The following is an 18504-nucleotide window of genomic DNA, read 5'->3' as shown; positions in this document are numbered from 1 at the left end:
TTCTGAAAACATTGAATGATTTGGTCTCAACTGCTTTCTATGTCAGGAATTTCTATGACAGGCTCACCACTCACTGAGTGAACAAAGTTTTCCTCATTTTAATCTTAAACTGTGACCCCTGATTTTGGACTCCCCTCTCACCAGGGACATTCTTTTTGCATTTAAGCTGTCTAATCCAGGTAGAATTGTAAAGGTTCCTATCAGATTGCCCCACCTCCTTCCATATGCTAATGAATAAATCCTAACCAAACTAATTTCTTTATATGCATCAATCCTGCCATCCCAGGAATCAATCTGGCAAACCTTTGTCGCATTCCCCCATAGCCAGAACATCCTTCCTCACTGGAAGCTGCATGTAATACGCCAGGTGTGGTCTTACCAAGGTCCTGTACAATTGCAGAAGATATTCTTGTTCCTGTACTCAAATCCTCTCACTATGAAAGATCAACGTAGTTCTGGGATAACACACGTTTCGGCAGCATAATTTGGCTCTACTGTTGAAGGAAACGGTAGTTTTGAGAATGCTTACCTCTGTTTGCAATAGTGGGATTCAAGCAGGGATTGGTTTGCTCACTTTGTTCTGTGCATGCACCAATGTCAGCTGCCAACAGAGCAGGTTTCTGTGAGAGGTACTGTACAGAGAGCAGCTTTCTCACATTTTTGAAATGTACTGTGCTAAATTTACTTTTGTTAATAAATATGATTTCAACCTTCATACAGGCTGTGTTATACTTTGTGTTAGACCTTTAGGTGATTCTTGAGCCATCATGAGTGCTGGTTTTATGCTGGTCTGCCCCTAACCCCAACTTTTCCCAAAGGCCTCATTATTTATATTAAGAGATTTTCTATTAAGCAAGGTTTCACTGGAACACAACTACGGTGTTATAGGAGAAATGCCTGCATTTGCCTTCTTCATTGCCTACCATATCTGCCTGATTACTTTCAGCGACTGGTGTACAAAAGACACCCCGGTCTTGTTGCACTTCTCCCTTCCTCAATCTATTACCATTCAATAATCTGCCTTCCTGTTTTTGCTTCCAAAGTGGAAGAGCTCCCATTTATTCACATTACACTTCATCTGCTATACATCTGCCCACCACTCAACTTGTCCAAATGAAACTGAAGCAATTCTGCATCCTTCTCAGAGTTATTGAATGATGGAGCAGGATGAAAGGGCCTACACCTGTGCCTAATTTATATATTTCCATATACAAATTCTAAATGTTCCTCAAGACCTAGGAATAGAATAAATAAAATTGGTACTTTAAGTTAATACATTACAGGAATCAATATATCTAAGTTTCTTTGCAGTATGAAAATGGGAATGTTTGTTGAGTTTATTCATTTCAATTTTAAATTTGAGCAGCCAGAATTGGAAACTGTATTACATTTTAGGTCAAAGTTGTTTTTGTGGATTTAATTTAACCAATGATTTTGTTTTGCATCGGTGAAAGGTACTGAAATGCTTGCTGATAAACTTTGACCTTGAACTTATGTTTGCCTAAGATGTCTGGCTGAAATTCAATTTGAACTTTACAAAACACTTTGATATAACCAGACTAGAGTTTTTAAAATATCATTTTATAAACTGCAATTGCTTTCTTTAAGCAGCTTAAAGGAAAGACACAACTTACTGTTTTTCCAAATTAGATGAAGCAGCAAACGTCAGAAATTGAAAATTGGGTTGAGTGAGAGAAAGGATAACTGAATCTGAATTTAAAGTGGAATAACGTTTGGGAAGAGACTGTCTCTTTCAAAAACTGGTGCGAATTTCAGAGCTCAGAATGTGAAAGCAGTATCCTATTTAACTCTATTTGGTTTAAGAATGTTGACAATTTTACCATCTTTGAAAGTTAGCTGCTTCTTCAGTTTGATTACTATCATTGGAAACGCACCTGAAGAAAGAATAAAAACAATAACTTTGCTTTGTGAAGCAGGTATTATTCTGTTCTCTGGCTGATTAAAGTTTTAGTTTAAATTAAGTTGGAATTAAAATCCACTAGTCTTTAAAATAGTGAAAACCTGAAGTTCAGTGTGACTGTCATGATAAATTAAATGAAAGTCTTTAATTAAAAGTGAAGACACATAAATTTGGCATTTTAGAAACGCTAGTGAGTAATTATGTGAATTGGAATTTAGGAAATTTAAGGTGACTTTGATAAGTTACTTCAAAAAACAATGAGTTTGAAATATTATAAGAAATGCTAACAAATTTTGGAATTTCTTCGAGAATTTATTTAAGAATTCCATCTTCACTGACTGAACTTTTTTCTTTGAAATGATAATGTTATAAATCAAACAATAAAAAAGTGTGACACTGAGCAAAATCTTTGCAGCTCCTGAACAACTTGGTCATTGCTGAAAAAAACGTGAAATTGGCAGAAATGAAATTCTCAATGTTGAGAAAAAGGTCAGATTCTGTGACCAAATTCTGAATGGTGAGAATCTCATTCATGAGTAGCAAGAGGGCTACTTGTGTAAATTTAAATGCTGAAAATGTGTTGCTGGAAAAGCGCAGCAGGTCAGGCAGCATCCAAGGAACAGGAGAATCGACGTTTCGGGCATAAGCCCTTCTTCAGGAATTATTACACAGTCATGCCTCATTGATATTCAGTTTTCCATTCTGCCATGTGTCAGATAGAAACTTGATGTCAAGAATTTCCAAAACAACAATCAGAATGCATACCTGGCAACTCCAGCTCACTGCGTGTTCCTTCGGCCCTCAATGTTGGACACAAGACACCAACATCTTAGAACAACCTCCGCAGCTCTTTGTCTACAGAGGTTGGCATTGCACTAATTAATCAGGAAAACTAGAGCAATGTTGGCCTGCAGCATCTTTATACATAGCCTCACCTATCCCAACACCACTAATGTAACATGATCACTGTGCTGCCACTCACTCAGAACATCTATCTGCACCAACAGTAACAGCAAGGCAAGACAGACATGCTGCAAACATCCTGATAGGCTCAGAGAGAGTCAGCACTGACAGTAAGCTAAGAGCCCAGAGGTGTATCCTGGTCCAGTCTATGAATGGATTTGAGTCCCCAAGCACAGTGTCTTTGTAGCAGCATTAAGATCTGCAGGCTAATCATCTTTCATACTGATTGCGAATGCTGCTGGGGCAGACTGCAACATATTCCATGCTTCACTTCGTATTGATACAATGGCAGAATAAAGTTTGCATGCTCCCTGTCTCAGTGGGTCTAGGTGTACATTAAATTGTTCTTTACAAGTCCGGCATTGATCAGATCCAAATTTGAAATTCAGACACAGCTAGTCAAAATTTGATATTGTATTTTTTTAAAATTATAAATGCAAATTGCTTAACAGAATTGAGTGAATGTTTTCACTAGAAAACACTTAGTACGGTACATTAGAAACAACACATATCCATCTTTCAAAATAGACTGTAGTCACAAAATTATTCATTAAAATATCAAAAATGTGAACAAAACTTTTTAAAATTCTAATTATTACAGTATTACTTTAGTGTGTTTACCTATTGCATACTCTGTTATAATATACTCAACATTCAGTCACAGCATCTGAAGATCATAGATCCTCATCACTTAATCCCGGCTTCCTCTGATGAGACAGACTTATTGTTTATCCATGTATTTTTATTTCCTTTGCAGTGATACAGCCCATTTCTCTTTGGTTCAAGGCATTCACGCTCCTAAATATTTTAACAGCTCCAAGTGGACCACTGCCTTATTCCCTTGAATCAGCATTCACCCGTGGCACAAATTTCAGGATCACGGGTTTTTTGGGATGCATGGGTCCTTTCACATCCATTTCTAGTGGGATCTGGAATAGAATGAGCAATGGTGAGGAGGGCAATGGGAATGTTTGACTGAAAAGTTTTATGTATCCAGGCCATGATCTCCTTCCTGTCCCATTATCCACTTAATTTTTAAATCCAACTTCAAAACACATTTACACTTTCAGATAATTTTTTATATGCTGAAATTCTCACCGGTGTCTCCTTGCATGGCACAATGGTCAAATGTTGCAAGAATGAAGCAAGTGCCATCCTCATCATAAGTTGAGCAAATCGCATCCCGATGCAGTTCCGAGGGCCCACTCCAAATGGCAAGAAGATATTTGGATTCCGAGACTCCTTATTCTCTTTACTGAACCTAGTTATATTGGCAAAACAAAAGGGAAAGAGACCATTGTCAAATTGGCTAAGGTGCAGGTGAGGTAGATGTATCTTCAGGTGACTGGAGAACAGAGTTTTCACAGTGGAATTCACCAGTAACATACCGGAACTTCAATGGAGTCGGGGCAGAGGTAGGAGTAGTGGCCACCACTGAAGGAGAAGGATAAAAGCAAATTACTGCAGATGCTGGAATCTGAAACCAAAAGAGAAAATGCTGGAAAATCTCAGCAGGCCTGGCAGGCTTTGACAGAGGGTCAGTTAAACTCGAAACGTCAGCTCTTTTCTCTCCTTGCAGATGTTGCCAGGCCTGGAGATTTTCCAGTATTTTCTCTTTTGGTTACTGAAAGAGAAGGTGCTGACAAAGCTGAAAGGTCCGAAATTTGGACTACACCGCTGAGATCTGAACAAGACCACTGTGGAGATTGTAGAGTCATTGGTGGTAATCGTTCAGGAATCACTGGAGTCTGGGATGGTTCCAGAGGCTAATGGCTAATGTAACACCAGTGTTTAAAAAGCCAGAGTGAGGGAGGCAGAATACAGAAACTATGCCAGTTAGCCTGATGGTGGTCATTGGTAAAATTTGAATCCATTAAAGATGAGGTTGTGGAGTACTTAGAAATGCATGGGAAAATGGGGCAGAGTCAGTATGGCTTCATCAAAGGGGACATTTGCCTGACGAACTGTTAGAATTCTTTGAGGTAACAAGCAAATTAGACAAAGGAACACCAGTTGACATGGTCAGTTTGGATTTCCAGAATGACTCTGACAAGGTGTCGCACCAAATAAGGTAAGAGTCCATGTTGTTAGGGGCAAGGTACTGGCATGGATAGAGGATTGGCTGACTGGCAGAAGTCAGAGAAGGGGACAAAGGGATGTTTTTCAGGGTGGCAGCCAGTGACTAGTGGAGTTCCGCAAGGGTCAGCGTTGGAACCATAATTATTCACACTATGCATTAACAATCTAGACAAAGGAACTAAGGGCATTGTCGCCAGGCTTGCAGATGAGACAAAGATCGGTGGGGGGACAGGTCGTGTTGAGGATGGAGGGAAGCTGCAGAAGGTCTTGGACAGGCTAAGAGAATGAGCAAAGAAGTGGCAGATGGAAATCAATATGGGAAAGTGTGAGGTTATGTACTGGATATAAGTCCTAGTTCAGGTTAACATGCAGGTCCAGGTGGCAGTTCGAAGGCAATGTAATATGAGCATTCATTTCAGAAGGGCTAGATTACAAGAGCAGAAATGTTCTGCTGAGGCTGTACAAGTTTGTGGGCAGATTCAGAATATTGTGAGCAGTTTTGGGCCCCATATTTAAGGAAGGATATTATGGCATTGGAGGACGTTGCAGAGGGGGTTTACAAGAATGTTCCTGGGGATGAAGGCATTGCCATTTGAGTAGTTGTTGAGGACTTTGGGTCTGTATTCAATGTAGTTTGGCAGGACTTTGAGATGGGGAAGAATTTGATGGAAATTTACCAGAATCTCAAGAGGTCTGGATAGCGTGGATGTGGACAAGATGTTTGTACTAGGAGGAGAGACTAGGATCCAAAGATACAGCCTCACAGTGAAGGGACAACTCTTTCGAACTGAGATGAGGGGGAATCTCTTCATCCAGAGAGTGATTACTCTTGGAACTTATTACCACATGGAGCTGTGGAGGCCAAGTCATTGACTAAGTTTAAGGCAGAGGTAGTTAGGTTCTTGGGATCAAGAGTCAGAGGGAGAAGGCAGTAATCATCATGAGAAATATATCAGCCATAATTGAATGGCTGAGCAGACTCGATAGGCTGCAGGGCCTAATTATGCTTCTATATTCTACGGTCTAATACAAAATTTAAAATGGTAATGATGGTTCTGTCCCAGCATTCCTTTACTTGCTGATATGGAGTTGGTGTTACACAACCACTGCGTGTCAAACTTGGAGTCCAGAATGTGACGTGACGTGTGTAATCTATTGAGAGTATGCACAATCTTGATCCAACACTTGCCTAGCATCCCAAATGGTAAAACTGGAGCATAATGCATGTCACAGCATCCCAAAAGTGCACATTAAAACAAAGTACCTGAACCAGCAGTTGGCTCAGACACTCTGTGACAGGCACCTTTAATAACGGCAGCATCTGATCATTGTTGTAAATGAGACACCTGTTTGGATTTCAAATTTATAACAAGAAAAAAAAACTATCACTGTTTGTTCAGCACTGACTTGATTTTGTGGTAGTAATGTTAGTGGAACTGTCAGTGCTGGAAGTCATTACTTCAAAGTCTGAATGTTGCCATGTGCACTTAAATGAGGAAATTCAGCAGTTTCTGTCAGTGATTGTGTCCTCCACACAACTGCTGAAAACTCACCACAGACAGCAAATCAATGAACTGATAAACTACTCTTATTCCTTATTTATATGACTTTAAGAACCGAGGAAAAGTTGCATTTTGTTGATGGATATTGCCCTGGGATTTTAGCAGTGGCGGTTTATTTTACAGAATAGCCTCACAGGTCTTGAAAAATATTGATGAAATGTGAAATTACTTTAATAAAAACAAAGTATAGAATTAAAATGTTTTTATTATGCTGATTTCAGATATTTCAACTCTTCCCTTAAACCATATATAGGTCCCAATTATTTATTGCTCTCTGTAAAACTGAATTACAAAGACATTGAGAAAGGGGAAAACAACACAGAAAAAGAAATTTGATATTTGTGGACAGCAGCTCACTTACTTCCTGTGGGCAATTCCTCACATACAATTGCAAGTTTTAGTTGCCATTCAGTGGTCCATTTCCAGGCACTGTTCAAGTCTGGAGCTTCAATAGTTCCACTCCTACTTTGATAACACTAAATGAGAGAGGGTCATGGTGACTTATGAAAGTTGGAAATAATAATGATCCCCAGTATTGAGCTTGGGACCCTCTAAGCAGGATATCCTCCATTTCTCCAATCAGGTACAAAATGCTTTCTACTTTTTGGCCAGTTTACAAGTTTACTTCGAGTTGCTAACATCTTGAGTTCAACCAACAAATGTCTTGTGGAACAAAAACAGAAATTGCTGGAAAAACTCTGCAGGTCAAACAGCATTTGCGGAGAGAAAGCAGAATTAATCTTTCGGGTCCAATGACCCTTCTTCGGGAATATCTTGTGGAACTTTGTTAGATTACATTTTAGGCTTCACGACAGCGAGGGTTGTTATGTGTTGTTTATATGAATAATTGATGTGTCTTTACAAAATGAAGGCTTCTCAGTCAGTCTGAAGATATCACATTTAGCTCTTTGTAGGTAATAGTTCAGCTCTGTAGCCCATTGAAAATAAGGAACAATACACAACTCCGGTATCTAAAAGGGTGTTTTGAACATAAACGACACATCTACTCAATGTTGAGTTAGTTGGCCTCACTGGAGTTGTTTTAGCAATGTTGTATTATTGGGCTACTGAGGCTCAACATAAGAATTGCTTATGTCTGGGTCTGATCACTATACTTGTTAGAAAGCAGGCAGTGTATGTTGGTATTCAAAGAGGATGCTGTTCTGCCCAAAGCTGGTGCCTCTGACAAATGCATCATCCCAGTTATCAAGATGGATCTTTAGTCAGAGTGAATAGATCTTAACTAGTGGGAACATAATAGACCACAACAGGTGCCGGCAACCTGCCTTCCATTTTCTGGTAGCTTTACAATGAAAATGACAAACAAATTGTAAACTGCATCAGAAGCTACTTAACCTCAAAAATCAAAATCTTCAGGATTCCAAAAAAAAGTATTTTGCTCCGAATCACGACACGGTCAATACAACTGTGTTTAAAGTTCCATCAGCTGAATAGATCATCAAATCCTAGCCTTTTGTTGAAACAAAGACCACCGAGTCAAGGCAGAAGAAATGAAAAGGTGCCAAGTCAGAAACTGAGGTTGTGATCGGTATTATAATGTAAACAGCACTTCGGTAAAATATGGAGTTGATGCAGCTCAGAGCCCAGTGCTGGGCTAGTTAAAAATCCCAAAAAGGCAAATTAAAAACACAAAATTGACATTCATCCAATTTGTAGAAGCAGAGGCCATGGGTAGCATGGATTACCTCTGTAGTATAATGGGGATAAATGTCAATGATGATATAATACTGACATCAACAACCATGAGTTGACTCTTTAGGAAGAGAGGATTAAAACTGCATGAGAGGGGCAGTGATCAGTATTCTGTAAATTAGTATGTTAATAAAGTGTTTACAGCACTTAATGGGATTCAGACAAGTTACTCTTTGATTCTGCTGCAACTGTTTTTGTATTATCAATGGAAACAGCCTAGTCATGTACAGCAGAGAGTGCAGTAATACCTTTCAGGTCTAAACTCTTCAGGTTCTGGCCAGTATTTTGGATCATGGTGCAGGATGTAGGCAGGAACCATGACTACAGTCCCCTTTGGAACAGTTATCCCATTGAGCTGGACATCTTTCTTGCACACTCTTTCAATACGGGGGGGCAGGGGGGAACATTTGTAGGGTTTCAGATGTCCATATATTCCAACTGCATCACTCCATCGTATGTGAGAAGAGCCTTTAAAGGAAAAAAAACAAGATGCCATTAGTGAAATTTAGAAAATTGAAATATTTAGTTACAGGAGAAGAGAAACATTCTCTGCTGTTTTTAATGGTACAGATGATGTATGAATAATGGGGAGACCAAAATGAAGGTCATACATCAAATAATCACAAATGAATCTAACTGAGAATTCAGATATTGCATTCCCTGGAATGGTTAGAATATCAAACCCATTACTACAGCTGGGTGAAGGCTGAAAGCTCCTCATATTTCAACGAAGCTAACAAACATGGGGATAATGGACACCAAGCATCAAGAGTCACGAAGTTCAGACTAATCAGACCAAGAGACAGGGCTGAGTGTGGTTAAATGCAGAGGATTCAGGGTGTGTGTGTGTAACTCTGAAAGTCTCTTTGAAGTAAATGATGCAAAATTAAAAGCAGAACATGGATTGCTTTTCCCAGTAAGTGCTCCAAGAGGCTGATGTTTCCTCACTGCCAAGGTGTACTTAGGAAGTGATTGGTGTCAGTCAATCATAGCTTTCTCAACCACAGCCGTGTCTCAGCTGAAAAGCACTCTCTCCTCAGTCAGAAGCTCATGGTTTTCATTCCATCCTGGATAACAATAATGCAGGAAGACTGTTCAGGAATAAAATCTACCAACCATAACCAGTCTGGTCTACATGATTCTGGATTAGTGGTGCTGGAAGAGCACAGCAGTTCAGGCAGCATCCAACGAGCAGCGAAATCGACGTTTCAGGCAAGAGCCCTTCATCAGGAATAAAGGCAGTGAGCTTGAAGCATGGAGAGATAAGCTAGAGGAGGGTGGGGGTGGGGAGAGAGCCACCCTCCTCTAGCTTATCTATCCAAGCTTCAGGCTCACTGCCTTTATTCTTGATGAAAGGCTCTTGCCTGAAACGTCGATTTCGCTGCTTGTTGGATGCTGCCTGAACTGCTGTGCTCTTCCAGCACCACTAATCCAGAATTTGGTTTCCAGCATCTGCAGTTATTGTTTTTACCTGGTCTACATGATTCCTGACCCACAACAAATACAGTTCATATAAACTACCCACTGAAATAGTCTAGTCAACCATTCCATTCAAGGGAATTTTAAAGATTACAACAAATATTGGCCTTGCCAGCAGCACTCACCATCTCGAAGAAAATACAGCACAGAGCACTCCAAATGAGAGGCACTGAATGAAAACGCTTTCAGTGGGATATAAAACATCTCAAAGCAGAATTCTGAATAATGTGGAAGTTCTCACTGCAAAATTTAACTAGTTAACATCAGATTGATGTGCACAAGGTTTTAAAAATAAAGTCACTACAATTCAGAAGTTGCTGCAAAAGGGATCCCAAGGGCATTATCACCAGAATGGAATTGCAAGTTCTCACTTTGTTTGGGAAAGCTCCATCTATCTCTTGCTGCAGTTTCTTCTGTACGTCTGGGTGCGTTGCCAAGTTGTGTGCAGTATATGATAGTGTATTGCTGGTGGTCTCATATCCAGCAAAGATAAATGTCATGGCTTGTGCCAGAATCTCTGTGTCAATTCCACCTGCAGAGAGAATTAGAATATATTATTACAAACTTTGTGTTACAGCAGAGAAAGATAAAATGTTGTTTCTCCAGTGCAAGCAATTCTTAAAATGTATTGCCAGTTACTTAAAAGTATGATGACAAATAATTAAATGATGCATTGATTTAAAATCATTAATATACTGTACTCCCAGGGTAGATGATAACTAGATAGAATTTAGTAAGAGAACCCTGGAAGTAAAATGTCAGTTCAAATCTACTCAGTAAGCATTGTCGGCATTGATAGGCTTGAGGTGTGGATTGTACTGACTGGAATTCCAATGCCCATTCACAAAGGATTTGAGAACAAATCATAAGTGTCTCAATTTCTCTGAACAAGATAGGATACAGTTCCCAATTTCAGGCCCATGATTGTGAAGAAACACCTAGGAACCAGACAAAAACAAACCAAAATCCCACAAGAAATTAGATCTTGTCAAAATGTTCTTATGTAGCCACTCACTGACACTCAAAGAGCACGTGTCCAAATTGTCAGCCAGGTGGGAATAGGAAAACTAGATGACCTGCCAATGGCAAACAAAAAGAAAACTGAACAGGAAGCTTTCACTTGAAGAACAGAAAGAAACAAGGGTGAAGGCAATGGGAAGCTTTCCATTGAAGGTACCTTTGTCTGTCGACTTGCTGTCACCATTCTGCTTCTCAGAACTGACATTGGTTACTTGAGAATCAACCATCAGTTGCAGAAAATCCACCCGATCCTGATAATTAAACAAGCACCATGTGAGGACTCAGCTATATTTTTCAAAAATCAGCACTGTTCAGCTCTACCATCCCTGAGCTCAGCTTTGTCCCCTTGGAAGGGAACAGGAATAAGGGGGCAGGAGACAGAGACCACTACCTCTACATAAGGTCTACCTGCAGATTATAGAAATCCACTTGTCTTCAATAGCCTTGTTCCCTGTTCATTTGCTCCAGCCACAAAGTGCATGGAGAGTAATGACTACTTACTTCATTCTTACTCTCCCCTGGCATGCACAGTGCCTTAAAGGCAAAGCCTCCTGTGGCATTTGGTACGCTACCTGCCTATCTTATCCTGGTCTGACCCAGACAGCATATGTAACCAGCGATTTTAAAAAAAAATCCCAACATTCACTAGCATACCGAGGAGATTGTGGACAATGCTAAAAAACCGACACATCAATTGGCATATTCGGGACTTGTCTCTCTGGGCTGTTGCACCACTGCAGGACTCAACTTTGTCTCTTCATCTTCAATTGATTAAGTGAACTTAGCTTTGAATGCAAAACAACTCTAGCTAGAAACTTCAGCACAAACTTCCATGTTTCATTTGGCTACTGTTCTGCTGGGAAGTGTCTACTGCAAGGATGTCTTTGCCTCAATAGGCATGAATACTGTCCATCAACTGAATAAATTCCAGTTTCACTTTGGCTATTTATTACATCAAAGTGAAACAAATCCATGAACCCGGGCAATCAGCACCAAGCAGATTCCACAATACAGCTGTCAACTACAAAACAAATTTGGAAAGGAGATGGAATATTGGAGGCCATCAATATGATAGAATAACAAGATTTATAAGCAATGGAGAAAGAATCAGACTGCTTTCACTCATCCTGAGGTTACTGATATAGTCAGCTCTTGTTCTGTTCCCCAAGTTCCTATTCACTCATATCTTTCACAGGTAATCTCAGAATTTCCTTTTACTCCTGGGTTCCTAGTGCTGAAGAGGGACCCAGCCTGTACACCAGAATTTCCAGGGGGTAGAATTTCCAGACATTTTCTCTCCAGGACGAACCTCGGCAAAGGCCCAAGCGAAAGGACAAAAGCTGCATTGCCACCCTGAGTTGCATTTTACATTGAGAAGGTGGAGAACCTAGACAGCAATTCTAATAGTTGCCTACTATTAGACTGAATGCCAACTACACAACTGCCTGCTAAACTTCAGCAACTGCTAAAGAACACAGTATTCCCCAGGTATCCATTCCCTCTTATTACTGACACATCCCTATTAGATATAAAATTATATATATCAGAGAGGGTCAATATTGAGGGTGGTGAAACACATGCAGGAACTTGAACCATTTCAATGGTTAGTTTAACACTCACAGTGTGCACTCCTTTTTGTCTCTTTGCCTTCACACTCGCCAGAAAATTTGTGAAAAATGTGTTCACGTCTCTTTGGAAGAAGCTAAAATTAAGCTTTGCAAGGATTGGAATAACAGCAGGAAAAACCACTAGAACAAAAGAGAAAAGTTATAACGATGACAAAAAGCAGTGACAGTACACTCAGATACTATTTATAGGATGTGGTGCTGAAAGGCCAGCATTAGTTGCCCATCCCCAAATACAATTGAGAACCTGGTGGTGATCCACATTCTCTTGAACTGGTGCAGTCCTTGTGAGAAAAGGAACATTCACAGCACAGATAGGAAAGGAGTGCTAGGATTTTGAGCACGTGACACTGTAGTCACGGCAATGTCAAAATGATGTGTGGCATAGGAAATAACATGCATGCAGTGGTCTCCCAAATCTTTGTTCTTCTGAGTGACGGAGGTTGTAGGTTTGTCAGGTGGTACGGAGGGAACCTTGATAAGTTCCTGCAGAGCATTTTCCAGGTGGTATATACTGCTGCTACAGTGTGCCAGTGGAAAACCGGATGAATGTTTTGAATGGTGGCTGGGGTGCCTATTTAACAGGTTCATTTTTGAAGGTGTCATGCTTGGAATGTTATTGAAGATCATGCAATCATCCAGGCAAGTGGGGAATATTTTGTCATTCCTGACCTAGGATTTGTTGAATGTGGGCAGGCTTTGGGAGGTGACCTTTCCTACAGCACGGTATTTATAAGGCTGGACCAGTTCAGTATCTGGTCAGTGATAATCCCCAGAATGCTGACAATGGCAGGCGTTCAGCAATGGCATTGCAATCAAATGTCATGTGGAGGTGGTTTAGATATTCTCTTTGGGCGTGTGGTTGCAGTTGGAACTGAATAACTGACAAATCTTGAAGTGAGAAAACACCTCTTTCATCATTGATGATATTATTATGATTATTAGATGTTGTAGGGCCATAATTAAATCTGCTGGGTCCTGGATTTTTTTGTCTCAATGGACTTACCCATAAAGCTACTGGAAGTGCAAACTGCTGGCTACGGAACCAGGGCAGCTGGAGTGAATAGTGCAACCAGCAGCATATCTCCTCAAATCAGAAGAAAACCTTGCTCTAATTGAACTAAAACAAAATGAAATATTGTGAATCACTTACAAACAAGAATAATAACAGAGTTGAAGAAGATGAACTTGATTAGTTTCTGAATGTTGGTGATAAACAGATCATTGGGATTGTTGATCGAGTCGACATCCACACTGAATGCAGTGCTCGTCACCACATCCACACTGTATGTACCAAAGATACTGAAAGAAGAGAAAGATTTATTTATTAGAACTGCTTAACAGCTGGGATGATAGGACTGATGTGAGACTGGACTGGTTAGAACGATATTCCCTGGAATTGTGAAGGATCAGGTGAGGGAGGAATCTCAGAAACGTATAAGATTCTAACAGGACTGGACAGGGTAACTGCAGGAAGAACTTTCCCAATGACTCAGGAGTCCAGACCAAAGGTCACAATTTAAAGATATGGAGTTGGACTGAGAGGATAATTTTTTTGACTGAAAGGATGGTGAGCCTATTGAATTTTTTTAACCACCAAAAGCACTTGAGCCAAATCATCGGGGTGGCATGGTTGCTCAGTCGTTAGAAGTGCTGCCTCATAGCATCAGGGACTGGGTTCAATTCCAGCCTTGGGAAACTGTCTGTGTGGAGTTTGCACATTCTCCCTGTGTCTGCGTGGGTTTCCTCTCACAGTCCAAAGATGTGTAGGTTAGGTTGCTTGCCCGTGGGAAATACAGGGGTGGAGTTTGAGTAGGGTGTTTAGTTTGGTTGGGATGTTCTTTGGAGCGTCAATGTGGACTTTTTGGGCCAAATGGCCTGTTTCCACGCTGTAAGCATATTAAGACTGAATGTTTAAGAAAGCATTAGATAACGTTCTTAGGACTAACGAGATCAAAGGTGTCAGGACAAAGTGAAAAATGGGATACTGAGTGGAATGATTAGGTGTGATCATATTGAAGGCTTGAGGGACATATTCCTATTTTATGATTCTATGGCTATTTGTATTCCATTATTGTATGAAAATTTAGACTCCATTAAATGATCTGGTTAAGCTAAGCCTAGTGCAGCATAATGAAGCTGCAAAGTGGTTTTCAGTGATTTTTTAAAACCAATTAGCTATAGCAAGTCTAATTGGACAGTTTCCTCCTTCATTCACTGGAATACTGATTACAAATGCGCAGTCAAGCTAAGTGCTCCACTCAGTGCTGCATTTACAGCACTGAGAACAGCTCTAACATTGGCTGTACTGCTATTCAATGTCTAGATAAAGTGGATAAAATCAATTATTGATCATGGCCTTGTTGGTCATGCCATAAATTGCATTTGAGGCATTTTGCTGCTTTTATAATAGGTATGGAATGCCTAGCTGAAGATTTTATTTTAATGGTCATTTTTCCATCATAGTTTTGGCTGCCAGAAACTATGGATAAGCGGACAGTGATGTCACAGTAGTTTATAAGGTGCAGATGAGTGAATTCACAAATTGCAAATGCTAATAGTGGAACCTTACAGTATCACGTCGGGAGAACAACAGTAATATCTGGAAGCAAATGTCAAAAGGGAGGCGTATAGACTGGGGATAGAAGCATTGTAAAAAGCAGAGTGGGGAAAGAGTTCCTAGACCGATTATAGGAAAAGATTCAACAACAGCATATTTCCAGTCCAAGGAGAAAGGAGATATTACTGAATCTGGTTTATGGGAATAAGGGGGGCCAAGGTGAGCATTTTGGGGACAGTGATCATTGTATCATCTGGTTAGGGTCAGAAGTCACACGACACCAGATTCTCATCCAACAGATTTATTTGCAATCACAAGATTTTGGAGTGCTGCTCCTTCATCAAGTTAAAGTGTTGGGTTAAAGAAGATGTGATCAGATTTATTTAGATCTTACGCTGTGACTTTATATTTTTACATGGATACCATTTCAGTTCCAATTATATTTACAGAGTAAAAACAGTCAACTACTATGAAAGGGTTTCTCCTTGGACTAAAACAGTCTCAAACAATAGGAATCAATCAATGAGGGTGGCTGTTATCCTTTTATGGGATGCAGGTGTCACTGGGTGGCTTCATCAAATTGCCTTTGGGAAGATAGTAGTGAACTATTGTCTTGAACAACTGCAGCTTATTTCATGTAGGCATAACCATAGGGTTGGAAGTTCCAGGATTTTGAGTCAGCCATAGATATCATTTCAAGTCACAAGCTCTGGCTTATAGGTGATGTTGTCCGAAGTATCCATTGCCTTTGTCCTTCTTGGTCAGAGAGATCCCAGCTTGGGAAGGAACTGTCAAAGTCTCCTTGGTGACTTGTTGTAAACAGTGCTGCCACTGTGCATTGGTGGAGGATGGGTAAAGTGAATGGTTATCTCTGTTCCTCTGATCTTATGTCTACAGCGTGGATCAAAGTGACATTGGGGAAATCTCAGAAGCAGTTCATCCACAACCTTTGCTAAAGTTATCCAAAGGGACAAATTAAATGGAAAGATGGAATTCTTCATGAGGAACCTCAAAATGAACATGTCGTTTTTAGAATGGAAAGAAGCCATCACTATCTGCTGATATATAGGTATAACTGGTTAACACAGGATGACTGATAAGTTCATGAAAGCTGGCAAATATCACATGATTTGGAACTCGGAGACCAATACGAATCAAAGTTTTTGGATCAAAGTGAAAACGATTTTATGTGCTCGGAAGGGTTTGTGGTGCAGCAACAGATGTGTAATCTTGTAAAGATGTAACTCACTCTTTCATGTCAGCAGATTCATTCAGCTTTGCTTTCTTTATTGCATTCTTTTCAAGATTTTCTGCATAGTGACTGATGATTGGACATATCTGGGAAGGAAAAGAAAAATAGAACAAACAATGTATGGGATACATACAAAGCTGGTTAGGACCCAAATGTGCCTGGACATCAACAGATTTCATCTCGTAATGGAGCATCTTACACACTCCACATCCCTTCAGGATTACAATGACAATAATGTCAATTCATGGCTCCTTCATTTTCCATAAGAAATTATCCACTTCCACAAACTTCCTTGTGTCTGAACCATGGCAACTGTGAAGAACTCCCAGTACTTTATCTGCTTGCACAGATATACACCTTTAAAACTCAGCCATACATGACCTGTCTCATTATAAACGCCACACCCATTACCTGGGCTTGTTGGTCACATGTTGTTTGCATGTGTGGGAAGCGTCATCAGCTCCAGATCTTGGATTTGGAGCTTGAGCAGCAAATGGCATTGCTGCAGAACATATGGAAAGTATAGACAACATAATGACAGATGTGATCATTCCACATCTTGGGTGTATGGAAGAAGAGAGAGAGAGAGAGAGAGAGAGGATAGGTGCCCACCTGGCAGTCAAGAACAACCACAGTCTTGCCTTCTCTGAGGACTGAACTCAGGACCTTCAGATTATGAGACTGACGCACTGCCTACTGCGCTAAGAACAACCAGGCAGGAATCCATGGAATGCATTCCTGCCATCAGAACTGCAGATGCTGGAAATCTGAGACAAAAAGAAATTGCTTGAGAAACTCAGCAGGTCTGGCAGAATCAATGTTTCTGGTCCAGTGACCTTTCTTCAGAACTGCGACTAAACTATGGTGCCGCAACAGAGTGGCACAAAGATAACAGGAAGGCCAATTGTAACAGGTGGTTAGATGGAACAGCCATCTGCAGCTGCTGCAGCTCTGAATCCAGGATGCCAGGACCAAGGATGTCAATGAATGGCCACTTCTGTGAACGTCTAGCAGACAACGCCCAAGTTGTTGTTGGCAAGCAGAATTGTGCTGCAGTCAGTGTTTATGGAGCTATGAAGTTAGTTTGTAAGCGAGACCTTAGAAGTAGTGACCTCTGGATTACTCACACTAACACACACATAAAATTGGATGACAGACCATATAAATGAATATGTGGCTGCAGAGATGGGGCAGGAGAAAGGGCTTTACGTTTTTGGAATCTGTTCCAGGTCAGAAGGAAGCTGTACAGGCCAGATAGGCTGCACCCAAACAAAGCTGACATATAAATGCTGACAAAGCTGACATTTTTTTGCAAAGTGACTACTGGTATGGAGTGCTAGTGGTATTGAGAAAGGTTTAAACCCACTTGACAGGGTGCAGAAATCTGGACCAACGACAAGGATTGCGAGGGGAGAGGCAGCTAAAGACACAGCAAGGTATTGCAGAAAGATAGGCACTTGGAATGGATGTTGTAGAACTAATTGAGCCCCAGCTGAAAGACGTCTCTTTGCAGGACTGGGTATTAAATATTTCTGGGTACAACAGGTGTTCTGGAAAGATAGGAAAGGAGGGAGGAGGCATACTGTTATTAATTTCATTGCTAATTATACAGAAGATTAGGAATAATACTGTAGTTATTAAGGGGATGTGAATTATACAAATATAGGCTGGAATAATGGTCGTACAAAAAGCCAGAGATGGGTATAAGCTCCGATAGTGTGATTAAGAGAATGTTCTACAGCAATATGTTTCCATTCCAACAAGAAAGGAGACACCTTGTTCTTGGGAATTAGTATGAGGAGGGCAACGTTGAAGGGGATGATGATGATGGTTAAAAATGGCTCATGTTTCTATGGATAAAAAGAAAGACAAAGAACATGAGAACTTATGAATAATTAATTCAGGATGTCCACTTATAGAATTGGTAATTAAAATTAATCTGGATTAGATTTATAAATTAACAGACAAACTGCAATGAACAATGGGCTTCCTTTGAAAGGAGGGATAGGAATATACCTACAATAGGGGAAAAATAGGGCAAAGATATCTGGAGCTCTCTTGAAAGAGACAGAATAAGAGCATGCAGATCAAACAAGTGTGTTTATGACAGGTGGATAATGCAGTATCTGGGCTGAATCTAGAAGGTTCACAGGGGATATTGAAAATAAGGAGATAGATGGTCTGAGTAATGTTTTAAGGATTGCCTTGAAGGAATAGTGTGAGATACAAAAAGTATTCCAGAGCTTGGGTCAAGACAACTGAAATCACATGATGGTGGAGCATTTACAAATTGGTTACAGAATAGGAAGAGCAGAGAATTCCTGTAGGAT

The 18504-nt window shown here is 40.3% G+C and overlaps 1 pseudogene; it reads right to left on the bottom strand.

Moving 5' to 3' along the window:
* Positions 1–3535: 3535 nt before the first annotated feature.
* Positions 3536–18504, bottom strand: part of LOC140464784 (cytochrome P450 3A40-like) — a 38418-nt pseudogene continuing 23449 nt past the window's right edge.

Source organism: Chiloscyllium punctatum, chromosome 40 (assembly GCF_047496795.1).
Source record: "Chiloscyllium punctatum isolate Juve2018m chromosome 40, sChiPun1.3, whole genome shotgun sequence".
Taxonomy (NCBI): Eukaryota; Metazoa; Chordata; class Chondrichthyes; order Orectolobiformes; family Hemiscylliidae; genus Chiloscyllium; species Chiloscyllium punctatum.
Note: the sequence above shows the minus strand (reverse complement) of the source record. Positions and strands in the feature narration are given on the sequence as shown.